At 41.4% G+C, this 26,229-nt stretch overlaps 1 long non-coding RNA gene across 1 annotated transcript in view; it reads right to left on the reverse strand.

The window, feature by feature from the left end:
• Positions 1–26,229, reverse strand: part of LOC141981549 (uncharacterized) — a 142,224-nt gene that overhangs the window by 95,767 nt on the left and 20,228 nt on the right. The window contains exon 2 of the long non-coding RNA XR_012637825.1: positions 18,198–18,266. This is a non-coding gene — a long non-coding RNA (uncharacterized LOC141981549). The remainder of the gene's footprint in view (positions 1–18,197; positions 18,267–26,229) is intronic.

Consider the following 26,229-nt stretch of genomic DNA (forward strand, 5'->3'; position numbering starts at 1 on the left):
TGCTGCATGCCCAAGAAGCTGTGTGGTGTGCCGGGGATATTATTATATTGTAAGTGTAACAAACCACAGTCAACTCCCCAGTCATGTCTCGCCAATAATTTTGTTTTTCCTGTGAAACCTTAAATTTTGATGAGCAATGCATCTTGGCCAGGCATTTGAATTTAAATCAATTGCCACTTGTGAAAATGTAGGCCAAACAGTTATAATACAACCTTGTCTGACCTGTCTTGCTCTTTCAGGATGAGATGACTTTTAGAGTGATCAGTATGTACCAAATACCCTTACACTCAACTGAAGTACAACATACGTGGTTTGGAGCAGGAAAAGTCTTTACTGAGGGCCTGTTGGAAATATTCATTTTCACTGCTGTACCACTCTGATTCCTTATGGCCATTCCTGACATACTGAGAAAAACAGCACTGTGACAGTGTGCTGAAAATTAGCAGCTGAACCAGCACTCTGGTCACAGTAAGTCCAGTTAGGGAAATGGGCTAATTACTAGATCAGTCTGAGCTGGGGGAGCTAATGGGCTAGTTAACCCATTAACTGACAGAGTCGAAAGGCACACAGGAAGGAAGTGCAAAGGGGGAATTAGAGAGAGAGAGAGAGAGAGAGAGAGAGAGGCTGGCAGTGCCAAGGTGAAGGGAGACCTCTGTATGGAGACATCTCTCCCCTCTGGCAGAAGGGGATGATATTTGTATGTCACTGTAGATAGAGTTGCTGCACGGGACTGTAAAGGGGTGGTGGGTGAGATGATAAATAAAATACACCTCAGTATTTATAAACTGGAGGTGTTAGAGCCATTTGTACAAGACGACAGGAATAGAGGGGTGGGCCCTGTCACAAGCACACACATATGGTTCTGGGTACATACATTAAACCACTGATATTGCATTAACATTTCTCCTGGTACCACAAGAAACCTCATGGCCTCTGAATATTCACTCTGGATTAGTCCAACGTTCACTTTAAATAAGAGGTTAATTGAAGTTGACTTTTAGGCAGAAGGGTCATCAAGAAACAATACTGTGAACACACTCAGCTGTTTTGTTTCAAAACAGATATTTGGTAAACATTCCATTGTAGCTTTGCTAATAGACCTCTGTTATGATAGCACCCTCAACTATGGTAGTTAGAAAAACTTAGAGAGGCTACATGCAACTGTATTTAATTTTGAGTTGTAGATGACCAAATTCATTCAGATATGACCAAACACACAAGTCCATATACACTTCCGGAAGGAAGGTATCACACACTGCAGCAAACCTGCACGCTACCTATTGCTTCAGGTTTATCCTTAACCTCTGTTGACACAATGCCAGCCACATAAATAGCAATATACAAAGGAACGAAGGCATTATTTTCATAGTTTGAACTAGAACTGTAAGACTGCATATTCTTGCTACAAACAAGTCAGTTGCCTGGCAACATTTCGTTCTATAATCTCACATTAGAACTTATTGTTTCTCATATCTTCACCGCTACTTCATGCTGTGAACACTAGAGGGCAACAGATTCCCTTAAATATGTATAACAGAGCCAGGATATTTTGGTTTAACATTTAGCAGTTAGCTTTCTGTCCTTTTTTACGTTTAAGATAATGCAAACTTATTACCCGAAATAAATTTCACATATCCAAATCTTACTAGGAAAAGGATCACCTCTAAAGATTAGACTCACGAGATATATAAAATCTGTATGTCCTTTGAAGGCCAGCTGTACACATTTCCCCTACTCACAACAACGCTTTCATATTCATTTTCAATCTTTTCCATTATGCTCTATATTCTGTAGATTCAGTTACTGTATGCAAAGAGTATGGACTGAGTTTGGCATGCATATTTAAATTACACATGTAAATGGCAAACCGTGGCTATAATTAACTCAGAATGACTGTTTAGTACTAATAAAGTTGCGTGTGAATCTCTTCCATTCTAGTATTTGGTAAATTTGTTCTGTAGTGTTGGAATGAAATTTTCTGCTTTTGGGATACATTGCTGGAAGTCACCACCACATTCTTTGGTTTTATTTTAGTCTCGTTACTCCCCCCCACCCCATTAACATTACATTTAGACTCCTTGAAACCAAATCTTGATGGGATATTTTAATTGGATCATGCGTGGCACACAGCTTGAACTACATATGTGAAGATGCATATTGTTAAATGACATAACTTGGAGCTAACTGCTCCATCTCAAACTGTAAATTCTAGTCGACCACAGTCAGTGAGTATTCAACAATACGATACACTATCAACTTCATTTTTTTGTACCATTGAAATTTAAGAAATGGTCACTATACACAAGAGTATGAATGTGTACATCAAGAATTACACACAGTGAAATTCTGGCCCCCATTTATCCACCCTGTGATCTGCTTTTTGCCAAGGACTACACACCCCCAAACATTAGAAAAATAGATATAGAAACCCAATTACTATTCAGGCCTGAATCTTAATAGTCCTATAACTCAGGTGTAATTTTGCAGGGAATGGAAGGAAACATTTATCTGGCTGGCAGGTTATTTTTTAAAAATGTCAGCTGTTTGAAGCTGTTAAAGGGTTTAGGAATGGGGGAGATGGATTAGAGGTCAGACGCTCAGCACCAGGTCTCTGTAATCTATAACGTGACTGCCATCTTTACATATGGTGCTAATGTAATATTTCTCTTAAATCATGTTGTGAAAACTCTCTATATAAGCTACTCCATCATTCCTCAGATAAATCCTGTGATACTCATAAGTTTACTGTAATCCTTTTCATTTCTCATATCTCTATTCAATTTTTACATACTCTTATTTACTGACTACTTGGGTTTTACAATCAGAACAGAAGGAAGGGTCAAATTTACTTAGATGCAGCTGTTATTAGAATTAGAAATGAATAGGACCGTTAGCACCACCTTTTAAGGTTGCCTGATACTTCACACTATAAGGCCCTGTTTTCAGTTGCTTATAAAACTTTGTCAGACAAATGTTTGGGCTGAAGTTTCCCAGGCTGTGTGCCTGCCTCAGGCTAAATGTTTTGGAAAATTTCAGCTAAAATGGTTTAGCCATTTCCGAGAACAAAACTAGGGAGCAAAGTATGTTTTGTCCATGTTAAAAAATGGAGATCTTATCTTTTCTTTGAACAGCTCTAATGAGCCGATGCTTTGGATCAGAACTTTAAATTTGACATGGGGGTGGACACTGTGTCAGGGATGAGCCTTTTGGCATCCCCATGATCATCCACTCCAATTTGGCCAAGTTATAAGAGCCTTTGAAAAAAAATACAGTTTACACATTCTCAGTAGAGATTTAGCTATTTAGCCGCTAAAAAGCTCTGAAAATTCTGCCCTCATTGAGCATGCTCCATCTTCTTACAACTCCTAGTGCTGACCAGACTACATACGCACCATCTCACAGGGTGACTGAATTTGCTCCAATCTCAGGGCTATGGGAGCTAAGAAGGACTTTCCCTAAACTCCCTGTAATGCCTCCTCCAGGCTAGGCACTGGAGCTGAGAGTAGGGAACCTGTCTCTCTTGTGCTCTCAGTGGCCCCCTGTTGGTGCCCAGGCAGCATGGAGGAGGAAGTGAACTGATTCAAATTCAGAGGGCACAAAAGCTATGGGAGAGGGAAAGGAGTAGATTAGAACAAGGGGTTTGTCAAAACTGGAATTGGAAAGGGGGAGAGAAATTGGGAGTTGGGGAGGGGTAAGAACTGGGACCGGCTAGGCAAAGACACTGGGACAGGGAGCCAGGGGATGGGGAGGGAAGACTGAGATTGGGATGAGAAGCCCAGAGAGAGAGATTGGGATCCAGGGTGCGGGGATAGACAGATCAGAAGAGGAGCTGGGAGGGGAAGGGGAATTGGCTGAAAGAAGATCAGTTAACCAAGGAGAATAGGATTGGAGTAGGGGGAAAGACAGAGACAGGTTGGGAGGGATGGAGCAGAAGAGTCTGCCCATTACAGAACATTCCCCTCGAGAGCCCAGAATGGAACTCAAGATTTCTGAGTCTCATCACTCCTCTGCTGTCAACAAATATTGGTGAAACTCACCGGCAAAATGTGTGGTCGTCAACCCCCACATAGCAGTAGTAGGTTGTCAACCTCTATCAGTTATCCCATTAGTGGCAGAGGTCTGTGCAGTGGATCTAAAGGCTCCAGATCTGCTGATGAAACCATGTGGTGTCAGTGTTGCCGCATGATGGAATTTCTGTTTTTTTGTTTGTTTTGGTCTTTTTTTTAAGCTAGGAAATTACACACAAAAACTTCAGCACAAGAACATTAAGGTTGCAAATTCAAGGACTTAAAAGTTAGGAAATGCCAGAATTAAGCTTTCCCATGCAACCTTAATTCAGCTTTCTTGTGTGCCTAACCATTCTCCTTCAGAGATTTAATAACTGAACTCTGCCTCCCACTTTTGATGGTTTTGTATGTATTTCTTTGAAAGCTAACTGATGGGATTTTCATAACCATTTCTCATTTGTTTTTAGTCAGTTGATTTTTCTGCACTCTATAAACATTGCTTAGGGAGGTCTTTCCTGTGAGGAGTGGGAACAATTACAATAATTGTGTAAGAGTGTCTCACTTACACAAATAATTGAAGGCCTTGCTTTCAGGATAAAACATTGATCCTCGTGGACAACAAACCCAAAACAGTGGAACTGGCACAGCTCTGCTGTGTAGAGGGATTCCGTGGAGACAGAATGCAGGAAGAATTTGCACAGCCTTGGAAGCACTATGGCTCTACTCTGTAGGCCAAGCCCAGGGGAAGAGTTGGGGTGCACCAGAAAGGCCAGATGAGTCCAGCTGTCAAAATCATTGTGTGGGGCACAAGAGCTTTAAGTAGTGGCCCTAATCCTGCAGTTGACTTACATATGGGCAGCCCCTTACACTTGCATGGGTCCCCATTGAAGTTAAGCAGGCTCTGCACAGGTGTCTGCCCATGCACAGCAAGTTGCAGGATCATGGCCATGAGCTGTAATAGTTGCTTCAAAGAAGCTGTGCAGGGGCTGGAATGGATATTACTGTCACTCCATCCTTGACTAAATCCCTCTCACAGGTGGTCCTTTTAGGTTATAACTTTCTGTTGTGTACATGGACTAATTATATTTTGATCAACATTAAATAAAATGTTATAAAAAGCCAGAATCAGTTTTTCCTTCAGCTTTTTTGAAAGTTCAGGATACAAATCTGGAACATGAGATATTGTGAGTAAGTCTGCCATGCCTTTGAATAACTCCATTTCTTCCCCCTCTCTCAAATGCTCCCATACTCTCCGGGAATTATAAATCCCTGGGCAATTTCCTGTGTTTTTCTCTCGGTTGGGCTGACTGACAAAGGGAAGCCTTGAAGTGGAACCACATGAGTCATTGTTCCCTACACACATTCATTTGCTCTCTTCCTCATCCTCAATCAAGAGCAGCAAGAATTGTGCACATAACATTACAACATAGCCATATGTTCTGTAAAAATAACCACCCATCTCCCTTCTCCTTTTAAAAAGACTTATCCATGGCCTAGTCAATTGCCTAAGAAGTCCTCCATCATTCAGTAAATTCTTTTTGGCCAGACATCTGTACCTGGGCAGAGTTCCACTGAAGTCAATAGGCTTCACCCATGCAAAGTTTGTTGGATGATTGGGGCCCATACCTGAAATTAAAGGATGCAGCTAAATCCATTTGGTATGTGGACATTTGTAAGTTTACCTACAGAAACAGAAGTAAGATACATGGTCCAAAGCTTTCATCCATAGCTCAGTGGTGCCTTAGGCACAGCCCTGCATTACAGGTGGGTTGGGAGTGGAGCCGCTGTGTTCTCAACAGAAGTTGCAGAGAGCACTGTCTGTTGTCTGATCTTTAGATTACTTAAGAATCCCCAGTTATCACTTTGAGGGTTGACAGGTTCTTGCCCCAAGATCAGGCCCAGTATTATTCAAATTATTATATGGTTCGGAGCCCTGATGTGCTCAGTTGCAAGACTCACATTATAGGAACTCTTTTGAATTTACAAATATAGTTTATTAATACATTTAGAACTGTCACAAACACCCCAACTTAGTAAGATAGATAGAGTTACTACAGAATGTCTGCACATCCATATACTCACACCATCCCTTGTAGAACAACCTGAAACATTATCCATCATTTTCCTCATCCCTATCACCTTCCCCATCATCACGAGTGGCCATCATTCTGGCACCTCCCAAGGGCTACATCTCTCTCTCCTACCGCCCCTAGGCTGGGATGCCACTTTTATAATATGTAACGGTGACGCCGTTATGTTCAATCCATATTCAGTAGGGGATTTTTCCCCTTTTTCTTGTTTGTATTTCCTCACCTTAATAATGTTGGAGTGTCTTTTTCCTATAGGTTAGTGATTCGATAGTGATCTCAACTTATTATCATATGCATTCATTTGTTACCATGGCCCTTTTGTGGTTGGGTATCACATTTGTTATTTCTGTCCTAACTGGCTATTTTGGTTCTTTCCAAATTCCAAGTTGTGGTGTACCTGTTAAGTTTAAAAGGGTATGAACTTAGGAAAGCCCCTACGCCATAAGCCTTATGCTAACTTCCTGAAGCTAATGTCTTACAGGATACAGGCCTGTAGGTTTCTTGCATTACTGCTGAATATAATGCAAAGCAGTAAATATAATAAAGGCAAGCTAGCCCACTGGACTACAGTAGCAGTGAATATAACAAAAGCAATCTAGCCTGACTGAGGCACAGCATCTTATTTTACACAGTTTGCTTATCACCTGTGTCACACTTTTAAAGGGTTCAGCATGTGCATCCTTGAGCGCAGCCTGCTGGGATGGCTGGTGTGGACAAGCTTATCGAGGGGAAGGCCTATAAGCCCTGTGTCCACCCTGTTTTTTGTGAAGTGACCAGCAGAACTATTGGGCTACCCATGAATAGCCACTGTATTCAGGGAAGCACAAAGACTGCAGCTGTGCCCAGCCCCTGCATAAGGCACAAGCTGGGGGAGAGCCTCAAGAAGGGGACCCTCGCTGCCTTGTATTCCAGCACAGAGTAAAGACAATCTAGCCCTCAGTTTTTATTCATTCCTTATCTAGGTAGGCTCTGAACCAAACAATGGAATTTAAGCAAGTGGAAATCTGGCAGTCTGAAGGCAAAGTAAAATCTTATTAAGGACCTCAAGCTTTGCTACCTCATAATTTTTATTTAACCCTGTAGTGAGGCAGATTGGCTTCCCTCTGAGCCAGAGGGGGAGAGACCATGCTGTGTGCCTGGATGGGCAGAGCCAGGCAAGGCTGGCCCTCCAGCCGGAAATTGAGAGGCAAGATAGGAAGTATAAGTGGAAGGGCCTCCAGTTCAGTTGGAGGGAAGTTAGGGAAGGAGACAGATGCCTCTTGCCTGCTGCAGGCCTCCCACCCTGCGACTGAATCAGGTAGCGCCCTGCCCCCAGAGGAGACTGAGTTCAGAGGGGAGCTGCTCAGCTTGCTGGAGGCTCAATAACCCAAGGAGACAGAGGACCCCTTGATGCTGGAGCCCTTCCCCAGATTGTGGTAGGAAGTAGCCCAGGGAAACTAGACTTTAGTCTGGCTTTGTCATCAGTGCTCGGGTCAGCGTGTTTTGGTGGGATCCCTGCTGACCCAGTGGTGGAGCCCTCTGCCACTGTCAGGGCCCTGGTCTGGGACCTGGTGCAGTAAGGTGGGCCCAGGTCCTCTACCCCCTGCAGCCACCTCACCTCTGGGGTGGCCGCCTACCCACTTTAGGTCAAGAGACCTGCATTTGTCCGCCATCTGCCTGAGACAGGAGGCCAGATAAAAGTCTGCTTACCGCTCTGCCTTGCCTAAAGGCCAAAGTTCCTTAGACTGTTTACAGCTCTGCTCTGCCTGAGGGCCAGGGCGCCACAGACCATAGCCCCCAATTTGCTAATTCCCCCTGCGACTGGGCTGACCGCATAGCAACGCAGTGAGGTGGACTGGCCTTCCTCCAAGCCACAGTGGGAGGGATGACTGCGAATGAACTGCAGACCCCATCAAGTGATCAGGTAAAAAACAGAAAGTTCTCTTGCTTCTAAACTAGACAAGTAACTAGTAGAGTAAGGAAGGAAAACAGACTGACCTCACGAGGGTGGGGAGTGTCTTACTGAACATTTGTACAAGGCCTAGCACAATGGGTCCAAATCCTGCTGAAGCCTTTTGGCTCAAAATTCCTAAAAATGGTCATAATAGTAAGAAAGACAAATATTAACTATTTAGGGGACATGTTAGTAATTCTCTAGTTGAGGACAGTTCAAGTATTAGAAAGGCAAATAAATATTCTGTTTTTTAAAATGCCCTATTTCATGGATAAAACACTATGGACTCAGTCCTATAACATGCAGAGAGCTCTTGTACCCAGTTTACTTCCTTCACAGGGCCTGGAAATAGCAACAAGTGGCAACCATTAATTACATTTCTGGTACTTCTGATTTATGATCTTTCACATTTCACTACTATAGTGCCCAAGGATCTGAAAAGCACTTCACATACGTTAATTAAGCCTCATAACAGCTCTATCAGTTAGGTACTATCATATCTGTGTGGAACTGGAGACAAAAGTTAAAATACTTATCCATTTCTTGCAGAGCCAGGAATAGATCCCAGGAATCTTGATTCCCAGTCCTGGAACTTAATCATACAACCACATTTCTTCCCGTAGGTGAAGGAATTTGAGACTAAAAATCTGCATAATGTACAAACAGGTCTAGGTACAGGGGTCACATGCTTAGGTGAGACTGTTTCAGCCTGGAAAAAAGAAGCTGAATGAAAATGAACCATAAAAAGTGAAGATGCAGCAGCAATGAGTGACATGTCTCAAACTGAGGTGATGACAGCAATCACGGAAAAAAGAGATGACAATGAATAATGGGATCTGATTGCCTCCCTCAACTCTGATTCAAGCTTCTCAGCATCTACCATCCTCTGATAAATTACATTCCGAGATATGATGTTCCCTTAGTAGCTCAGAATACAAATTCGGTATGATGCTATCCAGATGTCCAAAAGAAAAAGTTATTCAAAAACAAACATAAAAGTACTAATAGGAAGTTCTCTACTTGGTAGAAAAAGCTCTCTCACTCCCTCAAACAAAACTAATTACACATTCAGACAACAAGTAAGTCCAGAGTTTTATCCTCCCCAAAGGCCCTTGACTACTGGCAAATTCACAACTGAAGTGCCTTCCTGAGCTATTGCTATAAACTGGACTGTGTTAAAGTTCTTATTCCAATCTGAAAGTAACAAGTATGCACCTCTTAAGGTTGGTAAGAGAACATTCGAGACTAATCATAGCACCAAGGTTTAAGTCTCGGGGATCTTCAGCACTGACCACTAGCATTTAAGTATGAGTGCTACCTTCAATAGAAAAGGATTGATAGAGTTGGGTGATTAACTGTTTTTTTGATTAGCTGTCAAGCCCAAAAAAACTGAACAAAAAGATTTGTTTGGGTCGAAACAAATCCAGAACATTTTGGCAAATCAAAAAAATCCATTTGGGGTTGAATAAAAGATGTTGTTTGACTCAAAACATTTATTTATGGGCATTTTTATAAGGTTAAATCCGCAAAAGAAAAGGAGGTAGTGGTGATGGTGCCCACATTATTACTTTTACCCCAGTGGTTAGGGCATTTATTTGGGTGGTGGGGGACACAGGCTCGAATTCCCACTCTGGAACAGAGATTTGAACCCAGGTCTCCATGTCCCAAGTGCGTGCCCTAACCACTGTGATAAAAGTTGTAAGGTAGGCAGCAGCACCACCTCCTCCTATTCAAATCTAGCCTGAAAAAAAATCTGGTAAAAACTATTAGGTAAATTCATGTCAAATTCATGAGTAGTTTCAGGTTGACTGAAACTGCATTTTTTTTTGGCAAATAAAGTATTCATCCAACAATTCAGTTTAATGTATTAGATTAGATACACAGGAGAGGACTAAAGGATCAAACCAGTAGGTTCTGCAGTTGGGACTCCCTGTTCCAAGCCCCTGTTGAAAGTAATAAGAATTAAAATATAAATTAAGCATGATTATATTTCTGGCAAGATCCTTCATTAAGGCCCAAAGGTATTGAAGTTCTTTCTCCAGATAGACTCTTAACTCTATTCCCCTACATACACACACTTTCCGAGGTCTGAAAGTATGCTCAAAGCCCCTCAAGGCAGAAGAAAAACACGAGTGTAAAAAAACATGCTTGCCAGTTGGTAAGAATGTCATTTATCTTAATGACAGATGTACGCTCAGAAATTCAACCTCGAAGAGATTTAGGTATCGCTCACATATCACAGGCCAAAAATTTAATAATACAAAGAATATATTTGGAAGGTACTGTGACACTGCTTCCTGTATTTTTCAGAGTAAGATCATAATATGATTGTGTCATAATGTATTTCATGCAAGATAGGTTATGTGAGGTATCACTGGAAAGGTTACTGAATATTATTATCCTATTTGTATGCATGCATCATTTTTGTATCTAAAGTTAGGAATATTGACTATACATTTGTACTACAAAAGTGTTTGCACCTCGGGAACCCCACCAGACAGGATGCAATCAGTCTGGCTGGCTAGCTGGGAACAAGTCAATGGAGAGAACAAGGAGAACAATAGGTCTTTGAAGATACTGATCTCCCAACTTCCTGGGATGCTACAAATGGCCTTTGACTCATGACTGCTTTGACACTGCAGGGTCATGTGATCTTGTCACCTGGTACTGGACTCCATGATAGCATACCAGTACTTTTCCACCTAGGGGAAGCACACTGGAAAACAAAGGGTTCCTGCCATATGTAAAACATTTTTAAGGCAGAGGAGTGACATAATTAGCGTTCATTCTTCACTGAATCCCTACCCAGGATGACTGCTGGAAACGTCTGAAAAACAAAGACAAGGGGGAGCGGGGGGAGAGAGAAGAACTGAGCCCAGGCTGGAAAGGTGTCTGGCCTGTGAAAGAAATACCTGGAGTTTTAAACTGCAAGCAAGAGCAGCTTGCCTTCACAAACCCCTGCAATCTGCCAAAAACAACATTTAGGGTGAGAAATTACTACTTGTAACCAGTTTCTTTAGTATCTTAAGCTTAGTTTGCATGGTAATCATTTGATAGGTAATCTGCTTTGATCTGTTTGCTAACCCTTATAATCACTTAAAATCTATCTTCTGTAGTTAATAAACTTGTTTTTGTTTTCTCTAAAACCAGTTTGTGGAATTCATAACTGGGGGGGGGGGGCAAAAAGCTGTGCATATCTTCCTCCACATTGAGGGAGGGGGTGAATTTCATGAGCTTATGCTGCATATTTCTCTGTGCAGCACAAGACAACACAATTTTGGGCTTACACTCCAGAGGGAGTGTGCACTGGAGTGCTGGGCAATTTCCTAGCTGAAGCCTACCCATGCAGAGCTGATTTCAGTGTCTGTGTCTTTCTGCAGCTGTGTGTGTCCCTACTTGTGTGTGGGCTGGAGGAGGCTTGAGGGCCTGGCTCAGCAGGACAGTGTAAGGGAGCCCAGGCGGGTGGAACAGGCAGGCTCAGTGTCACCCCAGTACATCAGGTGGCACCCCATGGGGGCGGGTAACCCATCACAGGTACATTTTATCCTGCTTTTAATCTTTTTTTCACTAGTTATATATGGTAGAAACACTTACACTAACCGTATAATTGGATTATGCATAATTACCACAATGGTAACTACAGGAAGTTGTTTCTGAAGTAAAATGAGCAAATTTATTTATTGGTATATCTGAAATAGACAGCCTATTTTTCATACTTGTAACCAGGAAGTCTCCAAAAATGAGAGATGAGCCTTATCCAGTGGGAAGCAGGAGCTGATGAATAAAACCTGGAGAGCCAGGTGGAGTTTACTCTGCTTAATTTAACAGCTACTAACTGTTTTCAAAGAAAGTTCAACTTCCTGCATTTTCCTACCTCACTCCCTGCTAGTATTTGCATGGGAACTTTAGGATCCCCCTGCACATCTTGCCCCAGCTCCATCAGGCTGATTGCCAGGTGTATCATGGAAGTAACAACATCTGTATGGTTGTAGTCTCAGGCTTCAAACAGGGAGGAGATCGGCAGCAGTGATGGTGCCTAATGTGGAAGCAGCAGTAGTGATAGCTATGATGTACACTGAGGCAATGCTATTGCTAAGTAACCATTCCTGAGGTCCGAAAATGGTAACTTAGGAGGTCTGAAAACACAGCCAAATTTCCAAACCCAGTCACAGAAAGATGTCCCAGGTTACTGTATACTTCTTCTATTATGCCATTAAGTTTCAAAATAAGTATGAGCTTTATTGAACATATATAGACTGCTTGGCTGTCTACAACGTACTAACTCAAAGTCTTCAGGCAGCATTCAATGGGCAGGTGTAAAACCTGGGTTGGATTTTGGGGCATGGTGTCATTTTTTCCAGGGAAGAAAAGCAACCATATATTTATAAGCTAAATGGCTTTTATTTTAACTTAAAGGAAAAGTCAAGTGTCTGTGAAAGAGCCCTGTGTGTGTCTCTCCCCTATGCAACAGGCTGTAAACTCTGAGAACAAAGTGGCTGCTGTCTCTGCAGATAGGCAGAGTTCTTACAAATGTAAATGTAGTAGGCTAAAAACAAAGGCATCGCTGGCAATTTGCCCAAGTCTTAGGCACTGGTTGCCAGCCACCACTGAAGTTGTATTCACGTGGGCACCTAGTGTCAAGCAGCAAAGCTGCTATAAATCATAATTTGCACAGTGCCGTTTCTCCCATTTCAAACATGGATAAACTGTACTGGTGAAAATCATGGCTTAGCCTATCTACACTATGAGTTTGCACTGGTGCAACCACACTGCTGCTTGGCAACTGAGGGCTGAAATCCCCAGCAAAGACAAGACCCTAGTTTCACAGAGACATACACCAGTTTAAGTTCTTCCAAAACAGCTGATTCACAAATCAGGACAATATCTTCCCAGTAGTAACGTCAGTAATAACGTGTTCATATCCTTTCTGTCAACCAAACCCTGTATTTGCTCCCACACATGTAACTGTGTAAACAAACAGTAAGCTAAATATGCAATTACTCAATTTGCAAGTGCAACATATGTGCATACATTTTTGTGGGCACACCCACTGTGCCAAGGTTTGCTAATTTGACCCTGGATATACAAACTTTTTAATTTCGGTTTCTCTCCACCCCCAGATACCCAAACCTTCATGCCAAGCAAAATTCTGGAAAAAGACAATAACTAATGAGTGGGATTTGTCACACAGGTTATTTGTGAGCTGAAATACTTTGTGAAACTTGATTAGTTCTTGTATAAAAAGCAAAACCCCTGGCAATGGAAACAGCAAAGTGGAAGTTAGTCTTTTCTGGAATTAAACCTGTCAGAAAATGGTAGGAAAATATTAGAGAGAAGACAAGGCCAACAGCTCATTGAATAATTAAGTTTTGTGGCCACTCCATTTAAAAAATATTCAGTCAAAATAATAAGAAATATATAGGATCAACCCGTACCCTCAGTTATGCCAGTACAGCACCATGCATAGTGCAATGGGTGCTTGGGAAAGAATGTGGTCCTATATCATGTCATTGTATTACTGTACTGTTGGTATTGTAGAATACATGGTAATATTCCTATAGAGGTGGGTGTAAGAAGCCAAAACACGAAGAGGCATATATGGCATCATTTATGCTCTTGGGAACATCTGATAAAGGGGAACTCTCTCCTCCAAAATTCCAATAAATAACTTTGTGGCAGAGAAGCAGCAACCAATGGGGGGGAAAAGAGAGTGCATTAGCCTAATGGAAATTTGTTTAATGAGTTAGTTGCTTAATGAGTTAGCCTAAAAGAAATTTTAACTCAAAACAGTTCCAGAGGCTGTGAGAGAAAGGAATTTTAAATGAAGAATGATGACATAGGACGGGCCATAGATAGTAGATGGAAGAAAGTTGATTGTCAGCATGGTTGTTGTACCAAGGCCACGATTAGGGATTGGTGACTCAAGTACAATAGCTTTCACAGTAGAAAAAAACCTTAGAGTATGCATGCTTTCTTTTTAAAAGTGTGTTTTTCAAGTGTGGATCATTACAAAGGAAAATAATACCTTTTCTTTTCTGGTACCTAAATTAACCTAGACTATTAGGGGAAGGTTACATAAAACATTTTTGGAAAACCATGCTGTGTGCAATGGAGGGTGAGGCCCAGATTACACAAGCATAACTGTAGACTGCGTGTCTGCACCCACCAGACAGAGGCTATTATCTGTGGTGCGTTGCATTCGTTCATTCAGACTCCAATTTTAATTGAGGACTAAATTATAGGATTGCCTAGTAATATGTCTGGCTGTTACAAAATCTGAAACTCTCTCAGTGACATTTAGACACAGGTTCAAGCCTAAATAAGTAGCAATATCAGAATAACTCACATATTAAAATATGCATGACCCGAGGTCTCCATGGGTAGCAGGCTGTGTCCCTAACTGACTCCAACCAGTGACCTGGCAGTATCTTCAGGAAGCAGACAGGAAGTATCCTGCCCTTCTTCTTATGCTGAATGCTACATAGCATAGCTAAGCAGTTTGTTTTCCTTTTCTTTAAAAACTTTCCGCAGTAGTTACCCCAACTAGGAGAGAGAGAGTTCAACCATATACAGTAGAACCTCAGAGTTATGAACTCCAGAGTTACGAACTGACCAGTCAACCACACACCTCATTTGGAACTGGAAGTATGCACTCAGGCAGCAGCAAAGATAAAAAATGCAAATACAGTACAGTACTGTGTATAAACTACTAAAAAAACTAAAGGGAAAGCAGCATTTTTCTTCTGCATATTAAAGTTTCGAAGTTGTATTAAGTCAATGTTCAGTTGTTAATTTTTGGAAGAACAACTATAATTTTTCTTCAGGGTTACAATAGAATCTAAGAGATACAAACACCTCGGTCAGTTCATAACTTTCAAATGTTCATAACTCTGAACAAAACATTATGGTTGTTCTTTCAAAAGTTTACAACTGAACATTGACTTAATACAACTTTGAAATTTTACTATGCAGAAGAAAAATGCTGCTTTTAACCATCTTAATTTAAATGAAACAAGCACAGAGTCAGTTTCCTTACCTTTTAAAAAAAATTTAAACTTTGCCTTAATTTTTTTAGTAGTTTACATTTAACAGAGTACTTTACTGTATTTTCTTTCTTTCTTTTTATTTTTTTTGGTCTATGCTGCTGCCTGAGTGCATACTTCCGGATCCAAATGAGGTATGTGGTTGACTGGTCAGTTCGTAACTCTGCTGTTCTTAACTCTGAGGTTCTACTGTATGAACATTTCAGAGTTACGAACAACCTCCATTCCTTCAAGTTTGTAACTCTGAGATTCTACTGTAGTTATTCAGAGTAGACAAATAGAAGTATTCCCAAGTGACATTACTTGTACAGAGTTTTGAGAAAACTGAGGGAGGACCTGATACCAGTCTTCAGATATGTTAAGGACTGGTATAAAGAGTATGTGGATCAACTGTTCTCCATGTCCATGGATGTTGGGCAAGAAGTAATAGACTTTATCTGCAGCAAGGGAAATTTACGTTAGATATTAGGAAAAACTTTCTAACTATAAGGATAGTTAAGATCTGAAATTGATTTCCATAAGGGAGGTTATGGAATCCCCATCACGGGAGATTTTTAAAAACGGGTTGAACAAACACTAGGTTTACTTGGTCCTGCCTCAGTGCATAGGCCTGAACTTGCTGACTTCTCTACATCACTTCCAGCCTTTCATTTCTATGATTCTATGGAAGAGAGAATCTGGCAGACTCAGAAGTACTCCCGAGTACTCCCATTGGACTGCGACTCAGGAAGCCTGGGTTCCCAGCTCAGCCACAATGTGCTCACACAAGTCATTTCACTTTCTGTGCCTCTGTTTCCCCTCCTACTCTGTCTTGATAATTAGACAGTAAGGTCTTCAGGGCAGAGACTAGGTAGATACAGTGCACCTAGCACAGCTAATCCTTGATCACAGTTTGGGCTTTTAGGCACTACCATAATTGAAATAATACTCCTAGTGTGAGTCTGAGCTCTTGTCCCAAGAACCATATTTAGCTGAACCAAGTTATAAATGGCTCAGAGCAAGGGCTTGGTCTTTCCAAGCACTTTGCAAAGTGTTATGTATCTTTACAGTGCTAAGTTTTTAAAAAATTATCATTGAAAATTATATAATTATTTGCAGCAGGCAGGTTAAATATTTTATTTACTTTTCTGCTTTTTTTAAAGTGTGAGCACAGTACCATGGACAAAAGACTTTCCTCTGCACAAACAGAGCTGGATTCTGGCTGGCTATCAAAAAATACATGTGTTAGAATCCTAAAGTCCCAAACTTAAACACTCTTATAATTGTTCTCTTATCCATGAAATAAGAATTCATGAGTAAGGGCTGCAGGTTAGGGCCCTTTCCATGGCTCCAAGGCACATACTGTACCTGCTAGATTGAATCCATCATTATAGCTTGTTCTCAGCCTAGCAACAAAAATTAATTGCCGCGCCTCTTATTTTCTCTTGTGTGCCCTTATTCTAAGGAAAGAGACAACCAATAATGTTTTAAGCTTCTGTAACACTTTTTATAGGAAATGGACACATTTCCTTTATTTAATACCATGTTACTGGATAAATTAAGCCAAATTAAAGATGACACCAGTGCCTCGTTTACTTGCACTCATTAGCAACCTGCCTATTCTATTCTTATTAGGAATTAATGGCTTCATGCCAAGTTTCAAAGCCTTAGATTTGATAAAGGAGGAGATGGAAGTTTTCACAAGTTCAACAGTTTAAGTTTCCTTAGTAATTTGCACTGAAGGGAACCGCCGAGTTGAATAAGCATTTTCCTTTTTTTGGCTATCAGTTACCTACTTAGCCCAAGGTTTCCTTAGCCACACCAAGTACAAAATGATCGGCCTGTGGTTTTCACCCCGAAGTCAGGCCTCTTTCAAGCTGATGGAAACCTGGAAGAAGTTTGGTGCCTGGGAAGTGTGCCAGACGTGGGTAGAAATGGTTTATGAGCATTGTGCCATATCAACACTAAGGAAGGAAAAGCGTAACTGATACTTACCAGCAGAAAAAGCACCAGCAGCAGCCAGCAATGCCTGTTATGAAATGGCCATTTCAGGACTGCAGCTGCTTAGTGCTGCCAAATTTCAAGAGCCAGCTTCAGAAAGGCATGCTGGGATAGCAATTTTTTCCAAGAAAAAAAATAGTAAAGGGAAAAGATGCCATAAAAATAAGAAGAAACAGGCCTGCATTGACACACCCAGTACCAACTGAGTGAGATGGCCAATCATTGCTCCATATACATCCTATATGGGAGGAAAGGCCAGGTGGCCATCATTGGAGAGTCGAGAGCATTAAAGGCCACTCCATAGAAGATGGTAAGAGGTAATGACAAAGCTCAGGTTCTATTGGGAGTCTTTGGATAGGGCAATGCTTTCTCATTTGATTTCAGGCTTAACATGAAGCTCCCCAAGATTTGTCAAGAGTTTTGTTGGAGTTCAGGTAATTCTGGGTTTGTAATGAAGCACGAAATGGGGCACATTTCATCTAATTCAATATTTATAACAAAAGATTTGCACAGCTCTCTTATCTAATTGCTGTGACACTATGCTAGGTGGTGTGGTTGGTTACCCATTTTCTGGCCCATGTCTCTCCTGCATGGTGTCTTTTAATTAAGGCTCACAGGAAACAGCTTCTCTCTTCCACTTTGCCCATAGCCCTGTTACTGATTTTATCAACAATTCACCATCAAGCATATAAACCATACACAGACTATTTCATTCATCACTGAAAGTCAGACACCTCTATACAACGAGTGGACAGTGCACAATAATGTTCTATAGCTATTTTGAAAGAGTGCAATTGAAACATAAGGGGAATTTTTAGGGAAGGAGATGGCTCATGCCCCAATTTCTCCCATGCTGAAATTTGGCCTGGGACCAGGATCAGTACCTATACTCATACAAAAACATGGCTGGGGATAAATAATGGATAGGATTGGAGGAAAACAATTCCATTTTGTGACAAATGTTGAGGTCTTAACATTTGTTTTTGTTCCAGTGCAGAATGAAAGACCTTTTTGAAAATTTTTCATAAAAAGACATGAGACACACACACCACCTTCCATCCCAGAATAGGCAATAGCTTGGTGATTAGTGCACTCACCCAGGTTCAGATCCCTGCTCCAAATTAAGCAAAGTTATGTTTCTTACCAGAGAAGCAAAAGTTCAGTCTTGGGAAGATATACTGTGTGATCATGTTCATTCCGGTTATGCAGGGTTCTGATAAAGACAAATTGTGAGTAAAGGGAGCTGTATAAGCAACAAGAAAGTTTGCTCTCTGATTATAGCCCAATTCTATGGGAGGACTTGTCCCGCCACCCTCTCCCTCTCCCTGGGAATTGGTGTTGGCCTGAGATTCCTGGTACAGAGGATTGCCTGCATGGTGTCCAGGACCACCTCTCTTCCAGGACTGGAGTATATATGTTAAGAAAACAAGTTACACTGAGAATATACCTACACTCCACATCACTCATTTTTCCTTGATCATGAAGTGCTGACTTGCAAGGCCATGGATGTCAGCTAACCCTTGGCAGAGAGGCAATATTAAAGGCTACTAACTTTGGTTTAATGTGGTCCAAAATCTATTTCAAGCGGTTATAGAAGGTGTGTACTGTTACCATCATGCAGTCTCTTCTTGTCACATACATTTTTATACGCAAAACAAACATACAAAGATTTAGTCTGGGGTTTCCTACAAGGACACCTCTCTCAAATCCTATATAAAGACCAAGGTCATGGGTGTCAAATTGCATACTGTGGAGTGTGCTCACATTTGGAAACACACTATGAAAAACATATTGTAAATATTATTTTCACTTAGCCATTTCTGTTGTACTAAATTAAGCGATGAAGGGAGAAAGTGCTGTGCCCACCTCTGACTGACACTGGAAATTCAGTGTACCAGTATAAACGTCACCGGTAGGAGGGGCAGTCGGACAACTATCGTCATCTTACTGTCATCTATATTTTAAACTGCAATTGTCGATATCACTATATTATTTCTATTATTTGTCATCAGTTTCTTACAATTGAACTTGAGCCACACCTCAGAAATTACATCTTTAAAAAAAGACGACAATGTCAAATCTTCAACTGGACTGTTTTTGGAATATGGTGCTGCTCAAGAGCAAGGGGGGCAAATTTGGGGCCTCTCTTATTACTAGGCTGTTATTGTTTTCTTCCCATTTCTTTTTCAGCAAGAAGGCCAGCAATTCTTCAAATGCTTCCATTCTCCAGCCAAAACAAGAGCTCAAATCTCATAGCAAGGCATGTTATTGATATGGTATGGGAAAACATTTAATTAGAACACACTATCTTCTCCAATTTTGAAGTCTTCCAGACTTGCTGATTGGAATCTACAGATTGTGCAGTGATCAAACCCCTCAGGGTCTTCTTCCTGAGAACTCTTTCCAAGTAATCCTGTCTTGAAACACCAAGATTTTAAGAGAACATGTATGTTTATTTTTTCATCGGTATACAGGGGATGTAAAAATTTAGCTCCTACTGAATGCTACAGCCCCCCTTCTTGCACATACATGCATTAAACTGTCAAATACTGCAGAACCCTGTTGTAGAGGAACTTCTCTACTGCAAGCAGAGATTCCATAAACATAATCCTGCAGTTTACTCAGAGCAGTACATTTGAATTGTTCAGAACTTTCTACTTTGCAATATGCTTGACCTTAGATATGGCGAAACTCTGATCATAGTGAACATGTAGGCTATCCTATTAGTGTAATGACTGAAAACAGGGCAAGAAGTAAACATACTTCACGTCTCTTGGTTTGACAGCTTCATTTAAGTCTCTAGATGGTGCTAACCCATTGTGACCCATTCACAGTAGTTTTCAGGTTGCATTACATGTTTCAGATTTGATGATGCATTCATTAATAGGCATACAATCCAGCGGAGAAATAGTAAAACACATTTACTAATTTGGTGGACCCATCTTCCCTGGATACATGACTGACTTGCATTAACATTTTTTGATTTGCCTGTTCACTTCAAGGAAGAAAATGATCCACATTCTACTAATTTTGCCGTATTTAAGTACCAAAACATGATAAGACATAGCAATGCTATCTAACAACACCTTTTCTAAAGACATAGTAAAGCACAGGGCCAACAGAGTATCTTCATGCACACTAGCTGTGAAGATACTGGACCATACAACTAAGCGGTAGCATACCTTATTACTTACCAAAAACGGCTCAGATTAAAAGGTATGTGAAGTAAATATTTAAAGATTCTGTTGGTTCTCTGTTTTCAGAAGCGGTGATGCTTCTTGCCTTGGAAAGTTCAGGGATCAGATTAATATTTTTCTGAATACCTCATTTTAATGCATTTTATTAGGTCTTATTATTGCTACCTTATTGTTCCCCATCAGTCTCAAGTCCTATTCTTTTATTCATCAACCTTCTCGAAGTACCAATGTCCAGCATTGGTTCAGATCTTGTTCAGCCAGAACCGTGTTGCCTGATTCAAAAATCCACTTCCTGTAATACACAGAGACTGGACTAAAACTTCCTACTAACTCCCTTCTACCCATTCACTTAATACAACATGCAAAACAACAATTTAGCACTAAGATAAAGGTATAGCACCAGCTACTGGTGGAGTTGCTGTCTACACTGATCATTACATGACGTCTCAGATTGTTCTAGGCCACAGCTCTTGTGGGCTACAAAATTAACTTTAGGGAGACAACCATGCTGCTTACACACTTCCTAGATAATGGACTGCGATTTTGATATTTCAGGTTTTGGGAACTTACAGTAATCTACTAATGGAATAAGAACAGCAAAGCCTTGGAGGCTGCACTAAAAGGACATTAATTCAAGTTCGTGGCAAAGTCAATAGGAATACATTATGTGTCAGAACTGTAGTTGTGCCTTCCCTCATCAAAGAGGACTGTCATCTTGTCCAACCCAGAGAAGCAACTGCAGATCCTGCACCAGGAACAACCGTTCTAGTCACTGCTGATTGCCACAGCATAAACCAGTCCCAAAAGCTCAAGATTCCAGAATAATATATGCCTAGCTTTGACAAGCAGATTGAAAACCTGATTTCCTAGCAGCAATTCCTACTAGCAAAAAAGTCACTTCCAAGATCAGACTTGCAAAAAGGAACCTGGATGAAAATTCATACTCCCCTCTGGGCACTGGAACAAATGCACACCACTTATTAATGTGCATTTCACTCTTTCATTTCAGAGGCCAGTCTATAAAAAAGTCACAATTTGAGTCAGACTTATTCTTTACCCTTGTCACTGTTCCAGAGTTAACTAACTAAAAGTCTCTGCTAAGTCATTGCAGCCCACTGTTTGGGCCAAATTCTACCTTCAGTTACTCATGTGAATTACCACTACAGTCATAGGTGGGCAGAATGATCCCCTTCTGTTTTAATTTCCCCATTTTATCTGTTTGAAACTGTTACCTGATATTGAATGACCACAGACATGAGTGACTATGTAGAGAAGTCAGCAAGTTCAGACAATACCAACAGAGCCATCCAAAGCCCAGTAAAACTGGTTTGGGCAGATGCAGCCAATTACGTCAGTGGGTTTCCATCATGGTCTAGTCATGCAAGCCTGATCCTCATGAACAGTTGTTCCACTGAAGTCGACTAGACTACTTACATGACTAAAAATTACCCATTAGTACAAGTTACAGAGTCAGAAGTCAAATTTGTATTTACATACTGCAATATGTAAATTTCACACATGCAAGTGGTCAAAAATGAAGTAAACCAAATCTCCGTCAGCCTCACAGTCAGAAATTAACAGGTTAGCCCATGACCTCCAGTCTCTAAACTCAACATATACAGTGGGTGAATATTAAGTCATGTTTTAAATTACTTAAAAAGCAGCTTTCAGCACACTGAACAATTACTACTAATAACCTAGCAACATTATGCACTGCAAGAGGTGTTGAGCCCACAACCCAGTACAGGGTAAGGCATGAAGAGACATTTTGTCATCTTTAAATACGTTTCATTTGGTATTTGATCATCAGTAAGTTTTGGCCAATGTCCTTCTGCTCTTTTCTCCTGCTGCTCCCCCATCCTATGTACAGATTTTAAATTTACTAAAAACCTCAGAAATTAAAATCCACAGTAATTCCTAGACAAATACAATGTTAAAATAGAGTTGTGATTGATGGAACATATTGGTAATTTAGGGTTAAAAATGGGGACTTTGTCCCTATCTCCAAAACAAGTGTTATAAATGTAGGAAATGCAGAATTAAGGTAGAACTGCAAAGACATCCATACAGGCTGAAGAGTGGGAAAGTACAATTAAGGTACCCAAACAAGCTGAACTGTGCTATGCATGATGGGATGATTTTGTTGGTGTTGATCGTGCTTTGAGCAGGGGGTTGGACTAGATGACCTCCTGAGGTCCTTTCCAACCCTAATATTCTATGATTCTATTCAGTAACTTCATAATTATGATTAATGCAGATTAGTGCTTATGCTTCAAGATTTACATTGAACTATTGTATTTTTCCCCTCATAAGGTCAAAAATGGTCACTGATTTTTGTTCTTGTAAGTCAGAACCTTAAAATCATTTCAAGTATCTTTTCTGGCATGAATTTCCAATTGTTTTACTGTAGTAGAAGACAACACAACAATTAAAACAATAAAAAGAATCCTACAACCCAAGTGGGAAATTGTTTTTTGGGCAATTTCATTTTAACTCATAGCATAATTATTTGAGGTCCTCTGAATGGAAGCAGTGGTATTTAGTGTGATAAAATGTGTACGTAAAGGGAAAATCCTGCCTCTGATTCCACAGCTGCAGAGGGTCCCTTGGTTATAGAACCAGTGCAGTTAAATGACTAAAGTAAGAGAAAATATTTCTAGAAACTGTGTAAGGAACATACGGATTGAAAGTGAATGTGGAATCCTCTTTGTCACTAGCTGCAGAAGTGAGCCACAATGCCCTGCACACATCAATAATGGTGGGATAAAGGAGGCCATAGGTGGAGGAATTTCTTAAAAGCCAAGGTATTTTCTATACCACAGACAGTGGGAAAAAAACCAAGTTCTTAAAAAAAAAAGTGTCGAATGATCTAGTATCCAAAATTCTTCTATATACAAAGTCTTTCAAGTAGAAGAGCCCCTGCAGCCTTTTACCTATGTAACCCTTCTGCCAGATGGAGCTGGCAGCAACCAGGTCCGGGTTCAATATCTAGGGGTTCCTTTTCAACCATACAACACAGACCCAGCTCGAGCCCCCACCCAGTTACCTGGAAAAATTACACACCACCCCGGGTGCCTCTGAGAGGTAATACCCCCCTAATCACAAGCACAGAGTCTGAGTGTAGAAAAGAAACTTTTAATGAAAGGAGGGAAGTCACCCAACGTTAATTAGGGAAAATGCCACAAGCAGGATTCATACTCATAAAACTATGAGCAGGACACCCACCCCAGAGTGTGTGGGGCAGTGCCTTCTGCCTCATATTCTTGAGTTCTACAACCAACAGTTCCTTTTCTGTGCCCCTCTCTGCTCCCTCACCATACCCCACTCACAGTGGTTGTCCTTGGTCCATGAGGACCCAGGGTTCAGAAGTGCATCTGTGTGAGTTCACCTCCCATCTGGGGGAGAAGGCACCTTGCTTGATCTGCAATCTGAGCACTTCCTCTCCGCCAGCCGCGGTTCCTCTCTGCCGGCCACATCGCCGGCCGCTCATTCGCCGGCCAACTGTCTGTCACCTTCTGCTGCCACCTGCCTCTCTGCTGTGACCTCTGCACATCAGTCTCTTAGTGATTTTCAGCTCTTTGCAGGCTGGGCAGAAACAGTCCCACCACAAGTGATTTCAGCTCTCATTTGAGCACTTTAACATAACAAAAGGCTCCTAATGAAGCCTATTTAGCTCTGCTTTGAACAATGGGGAGGAACAGGATAAACCAGACCGGGCGGGGACCCTTGGGGACAGTCCACACGTCCTGGCTGGGACACCTGTCCCCACCCTGTTATTTTCTCAGGTGTCTAGCATTTGTGCCCCTGGCTTAGTGAGATCCTTTCGTCTGAGGGTGACCCTTCAATCAGGACAAGCTCAGCACAGTTCTGCTCTCCATTAGTCATACAATGAAGGTAACAACATTTCACTACCCCTGCATTCAATTTCAAAATTTTATTAAAGCTAATGTTAAAAAATACACGGGTTAAGAAAAGAATGTCTGTACATCTGGGTATAGTGCTTAGATTATCCACAAATTCAAAGTTTGTTTTAAAAGTCATAAGATACATATAGTGCATAATCAGCAATAACTCAAATGTAGGTGAATAAATTTAACAATGCAGTTTAGATATTAGCATCCAAGTATTTGGGTACATCACTCATGAAAAGTTGTACAGTGAATTGGTTGTAGAAAGCAAATATAGGAATGACTGTAGATTGTCCCTCCGAAATTGAGCGTTTAGGGTAGGTTTGTTGATTGAGAAAATACAATTCATAAGGAAAGTATTTCAGTTACTTTTCTGACTGCACTTCTCATCGGCACTCCACTCATCCCTCCTGGTATTGCTGATGTCCAGTGATGTGTCCTATGTAGATGTCCCTTGACCACCTGATGGCGTCCAACACCCTGAGTTGCCACATCAGCCAAGCGTAGCACTCACCAATTCCACATTCTCTCAACACCCAACACCAGCCAAAGCTGATCAGTTGGAGCTACACAACTCTGGTCTACTAGATACCTACTCAGAGTAGGTGTGTTCATGTAAATACAGTTTGCTCCTGAAGTCTCTCCCCCTCCCAAACTAGCTGTCAGGGGATAGTTCATTCAGACCCTGCTTACACCTATTATACTACTTCACTGTAAAGGTCATGCACATGAGGGAAGACATCTCAAATGGCCTGGGTCTGCCCCACTTGCACCCACCAACCAACAGTCTCCTACATTCCCAGAGTTCAGTGCATTCACTCACCAAGACACCCTAAAGGCATCTTAGTCCAAGACTCGTGAATCTGATCTATGCCCTTCCTGCCTTGTGAATCAGAGTCATGGACAATTAGTGCCACTGCTGACTAAAATAGCCAATGCCTCATTCAGAGAGGGAATCTCTCTTTCCTCCTTCAGATATTGAGTAGTCCAACCAACACTGAAGAAACCCACATTGGATACATCAGTTCTAACCAACTATCACCCGGTGTCAAAAGTTCCATGCCTGAGCCAACTCATAGAGATAATCTAATCCAATGCCAACTACAAGCTCATCTAATTAAATCTAACATTCTAGACCTGGCACAGTCTGGATTCAGGCCAGGACAAAAACAAACTGCTTTAATGGCATGGTTGGATGATCTCCTGCTGTCATCTCCATCTGTGGAGATGACAGACATTCATTCTCATCCTCCTGGACCTTTCTGCAGCATGCAACACTGTTGACCATGAGATACAGCTCTCCCACCTGACAGAGGTGGCAGGGGTCCAGAGTAATGGGTTACAATGGAATCCTGCTTCCTGGGGGAAGCGCACAATGAGCAGTGAGGGGAAACTGCACTTCGACCACTACACTTGAGACGTCCCACAAGGATCAGTTCTCTCTCCAGACCTTCTTAGCATATATCTGTAGCCACTAGGTGAAATGGACAGACAACAGGGAATCAAGTTCCAGCAATATGCAGATGACACACAGCTCTATTTGTCCTTCACCACATACAATCACACCATTACCATCAAGATGGTCCTGTGCTTGGATGAGATCAGCTCATGGTTGGAGAAGAGCTGACTGAAGCTGAATCCAAGAAAATCCAAGCTGATGCTGGTGGGCAGAGGAAAGCACTTTGATGAGTTCACAGCCACGGTGCAGTCTCTTTTGGTTGAAGGCACACACCCACATTGGTCAATTCCATCCATAGCTTAGGTTAGGAGTACTCTTGGATTCCTCACTGACACTCTGTTCTCACATAGCAGCACTTGGAAATAATGCTACCATCTGTAACTGAGTATGAGACTCCATCCCATCCTGAGAAAGTGTCCTAGCCTCAGTTATTCATGCCTTCATCACTTCTCAGCTGAACTACAGCAATGAGGCATGCCTGGGCATGGAGTCTTCAATGATTAGTAAACTTCAACTAGTACAGAACTCTGCAGTGTGTCTCCTCAGCAAACACTAACTACCCCAAATACATCAAACCTTTCTCTGCTCCCTACAGTGGTTTCTCACAGAATA

This window comes from Natator depressus, chromosome 2, assembly GCF_965152275.1.
Source record: "Natator depressus isolate rNatDep1 chromosome 2, rNatDep2.hap1, whole genome shotgun sequence".
Lineage (NCBI taxonomy): Eukaryota > Metazoa > Chordata > Testudines > Cheloniidae > Natator > Natator depressus.